Source organism: Actinia tenebrosa, unplaced genomic scaffold, assembly GCF_029948245.1.
Source record: "Actinia tenebrosa isolate PJP-AT-01 unplaced genomic scaffold, QUT_ActTen_1.0 PGA_scaffold0__85_contigs__length_37466705, whole genome shotgun sequence".
Taxonomy (NCBI): Eukaryota; Metazoa; Cnidaria; class Anthozoa; order Actiniaria; family Actiniidae; genus Actinia; species Actinia tenebrosa.
In genome coordinates this window covers 34841492-34846593 of record NW_028292569.1, presented here as the reverse complement: position 1 = coordinate 34846593, position 5102 = coordinate 34841492, and positions in this window count along the sequence as shown.

The following is a 5102-nucleotide window of genomic DNA, read 5'->3' as shown; positions in this document are numbered from 1 at the left end:
AACATCAGCCCCGTAAGACTACGACGTGGTAAATTAATGCTCTGAGTAATTACCGCGTCTGTCTTATCCAGGAAACTAAAGGTTTTGTACATTACCGCGTGGTCGTACAAGAAAGCCTTTCCAGCACTGTATTCCATGCCAGCGCTACGTGCTAGATCTTCGGAGTGTATGGTTTCATACTGCAATTCCAGGTTGGTAATGGCGTATGGATGAATACTTCCCGACAACGCAGTGCTTAACCCGCCAATGATGTTAGTCATGTTGGCTAAGGTCACTTCAAACTGCAACTCACTCAACTGTCTAGGATAATAAACCCCGTGGCTGGTAATAGCCTCAAAGTCCAATGGTATTACGTATTTAGTACCATAGGCTGTCTTGATGGCCTTTGCATCTGCCACGTCAGTTGCGTCGCCAGAATCGGTAGGTTGTGTCTTGGTGGGAGTCCTAACCTTACGTAATATTGCGCTACCGATACCCTGCTCTATTTTTTGTGCCCTTTCGAATGCAGTCAGCCACAGATCTTTGTAGGTGGTGTACAGGTCATAGTTGTTTAAGTCTAAGAGGGATTCCCCGGCGAACTTTACGCGCATCTTAGAAACGATGTTGCGACCAAGGTTGTTAACGATAATCCTTTCATCTGTGGGGCTTGACTGCACCGCTAGGTCGAACCTTAAAGCCAGGGTACCAGGAACCAATACTAGGTTATCCGTTAGGCGGGGCACGCCTACATACAGCGTCTCACCTGGCTTAGCGCTAGAAGGCGTGAATGTAACCCGGTGAAAGGTGCGTTCTGCTTTCAGTCCGCCAACCTGCTTAGGTAATACGTTGGGGTTTAACTTTGAGCTTATCATATATAATGGAAGTAGAAGGTGATTTTGATCCCCTTACCGAAGAAGGTCAAGTCGACATTAACGACGAAGAATACGACGCATGGACTAAAGGCGCGGAAACCGACCCCCTAATCTACGACATGGCTCTAGAAAACAAGTATGGTAATAGATGGAAAAGCTTCAAGGCCGCCTTGAATCGCATGTGGCAATCAAAAAACCACGGCAGCCCCGTCCCTGAGTACTTGGAGCTTCAAAACATAGAGCAGCCTGAGGCAGCCGCGCGGGAAACTGTAGAGTGGGCAACGCAAGAGCTAACGCAGCGCTATTCCCACTTCGAGGCCGACGACGTAAGGCTCACAGAACGCGGAAACAAAGTCCTCATAAGCGTCCAAGACTTGAGATTTCCTGACAAAGACCGCTGGACGAAACCGCAACCCCTTTTCGACGACAATGGTGAAGTTAGGGATGACGTGGCAAGATTAAAAGGCTTTCAACTAGCTACCCGAAGCGCGTTAGAAAGGTTGGCAGCCTTGAATGAAAAGGTTGCGTTAGAAAAACGCGTCGAGGAACTGCAAGAAACGTTGGAAGAAAGGGAGGCAGATTACATGAGGCAAAACCGACTACTTCTCGATGCTCAAAAGAGAGAAGTTGATGACAAAACCCAAAGAATAATAGAAATTAGAGGACAAAGAGACAATGCCCTACGCGATAGAGACCAAGCCCAAAGGGCTTTCGACCTCACCTTACAGGAGTTAGACCTGACAAAAGAGGAAGCTAAAAACTTGCATATCACCATATCCGGCTCTTTGGAGGAACGGCGGCAGTTGGTTGCCGAAATCAACACTAAAGAGGAGCAAATCCGGCAAAGAGATCAGGCTATCGAAGACCTGGAGGGGCAAATAGAGCGGCAGCAAGAAGTAATCGAGGACCAAACTCGTACCGAGGAAGAAAGGGAAGCAGCTCAAAAGGAAGTGGAGGCCCTTGAAATACGCCTTGCGGAATTGCGGGCTCAAAAGGAAAACCTGGAAAAAGAGCTGGGGCTTACCACCAAGGAAAAGGTAAAAAGAGCCCTTTTGAAGTATGGCGTTCCGCTGGCGTTTGCGGTCGCTATTAGCACCGTAGTAGGAGTTATCCTTAACGCGCTTAAGGCTACAGGCGCGGGCGTAAAGAAATTAGGCAATGGACTAACGGACTTGGGAAAAAAGATGGCAGCCGGTCTTCCTGGGCTGCTGGGTTCGGTTGTTTCCTTGGCACTTAGGGCCGGCGGAGAACTGCTAAAGTTTGTGGGGAATAACATTTGGATCCTCGTAGTAGCTATTGGAGTGGTACTCCTGAAGAAGATGAAGGGCTGATCTTATCCTTGTGTATTACTGGTGGCTTATCATCGTCAGGCATCCGAGGCATCCTCGACTGGGGATAAGTAAAGATAGTATTCACACCGCCTTGATAATGCGGAACTAGTGGTATGGCGGTCATAGTAGAAATGGTCTTATGATTCCAAACAGCATCCGTTGGGGGATCTTTTGACGGGGCGGCATTTATCCGAAGGTAGGCAACGTCGTTGGGGAGAACCTGAAGCTTCGCATATTGGCAATTGGCTATCATATGAAAAGTTACCGGCGTTAAGTCTTCTGTGCTTAACGGTGGGGGCTCCGACGAGAAATGAGCTGGGTCCCTATTATTATCTTTTTTTCTGTAGGGTAGTAATGGTTGGTCATCCTCATCAACGATCCTAAACCCGACATTACACGAATACCCCGTCGAAACGCAAATGGTACACATGATCAATCCCAGGCCCCCAACCTTCACCCACAGCCCGATGTCATGCCAATGCTGTTCTAAGTAGTCCTTCTCCTCCAAAAAATGTAGAAACCAATCTTCCTTCGCGTGTGGATTCATATATTTCAGGGAATAAATTCCCTTCTATAGACTCATTACCGTAAGAGTGCTAATGGTCTTGTGATTATAAACCGTATCTCTCTGATTTTCTATACTATTTATGCAAACGCTCCCAGTGTCATCTACGCGCATTTGCAGCTTTACCTTCCCATGGCAGTTAGCAACCATGTGAAAAGTCCAAACGGAATGATTTTCGGCGCTATTCGTTGGCGGCTCTACGGAGAAATGCGCAGGCTCCCTGTTGTTTGTCTTCACACGCATAGGCTGCAGTACGCCATTCTCATCCAGGAACCTGAAGCCCACGTTGGCGTGGCTGCTCGTGCCAATGCAAATACTACAAAGGATTAACTTCTTTCCTGAGTAGTTCAAATTCACGGACATGCCCGTGACATCAACCCAAGATGCCTGGGTGTATTTTTTCTCGCCTGTGTAAGTCGTATAGACACAATCTACTCCAGCTACGTAGGGGTTGTTCATCGCCATATATAATAGCTCAGACCAATGCTTGCAGCTGCTAAGCCGGCCTTTAGTAAGTTATGGTCATATTCCTCACGTATCGCAGGCATAACCTTCTTTGATGGTTTCTCAACTACGGGTAGCTTCGTTTCGTGTGACTTATTTTTTGGCTTCTCTACGAAGTGAGGAATGTTCCTAAGAGTGTCAGAGTTCACGTCGTTCACCCCAAACTTCATATCCTTAGTAGCTCGTTGAAGTTTGTTGTTGTATCCTACTACAGAGCCAGTATTTATAGATAAATTACTAGGCATTAACCAACAACCCGGGGCTACTGCATAGTCCAGTCGGGCCTTAGAATTTTGTATGGCTAGTTGGTAACGCTGTACGCCCTTGCTAATGTCGCCCTCCAAGATCGAACTTTCGAATAGAATCAAAGCTTCGGCTCGCGTTTCTTCTGCGGCGCCGGTATTCCCCACTATGCTGGATCGGGTGTTTACCTGAGCTCCCAAAATGGAATACACATAAGCTTCTATGCTGCGATTCAAACGGGCAAGGCCGGCTTTGGTTAGTCCTTTACCTCCAGAAGGTATGAAATTAAAGTATTGCTTTGCGTGTTCGTCGTTGGTAATCTTAATAATCAGTGGATTGGCCCCGGCATACTTACCACCCTCGTCTTTGAACAGAGGTCCGTCTCTGACTTCCTTAGTGGTCTTGGCATTTGGTTCAAAGAAGGTGCTACTGTCGTGAGTTTCTTTGTGATACCCAGTGTCCCACTGCAACCGCAGCGTATGCACTTCCTTATCGCTTAGCTCGTGCCCACCAATCCCCCAATAAGCCCAAATATGCCCCAGCCCATTGTTAGCGCCCGTAGTGCATCGGAAATCCTTCCCTACAACACCAAACTCCTTACAAAGCCTGTTATAGGCCGGCACGCTGTATTTGTTATCTCTTGGATAAAACGTGGCATCTCCTGGTAATGCAGTAACGCCCATCTCATGCAGTATTCTTCTAACCGTAAAGTGAAAATGAAACATAAATATTGAATTCTTCATTAAGTTTGCACTTACACCACAGCCGCTAGTGGCACACCAAACCGCAAAGTTCAGCTGCTGCGGCCAATAACGCATGTTAGGACCACTTAACCATTCATGAGATTCCTTAGCGGTGGTATGATTAATGGGCACGTTTTTGAAGATATCTCGCACCTTTAACGGAAAGGAATGCTTGTTAGAGATCCGCATGTTCAATGTCAAATCCAAACTTGGATGTTCATCAAATGAAACCGTGGGTATCGGATAAGTACTGGTACCAAGCAATAATTCCTTTGACCAACCTTGCACGGGTTTAGGCTTATGCGGTAAGATCTTAGGATGCTTCAGCTGAGAGTCTATCTGATCGACCAGCGTAGGTTTCAAATCCTCATTGCTGTACATTCTGGAGCCGTCGAAGTAAATCCCATCGGGTCTTCTTTCGAACTTACTAGGGTCTGCATGCGGAAACATCTTCCTAAAGGCCCTCCAGTTCCAGTAATCCCTGTTGTCATGATGTGGCTGCTCCTCAATATCATTCCCAAAAGCGTCGTACATTAGTATATATAATGGATGTTATACCATCAGCACCTAAGTTGTACCCAGATGTTCCCTATACTACACCTAACGAACTAAACGCCGAAAACTTTCGTCTGAATAAAGCAAATCTAATCCTGGCTTACTTGGAAGGGCAGACAAAACACTACGAAAAAGTCCGAAAAAAGTACGTCAGAGCCCGGAGTACGCTACATAAGATTGCGATAACTTCAGGATCCATATCTGTTGTGTTAACGGGCTCCGGCGTTGCTACTTCGCTTACTGGACCGGGAATAATCGTTGGAGTTCCTTTGGCCGGCGTTGGGGCAGCCTGTGGTATTATCTCGGCTGT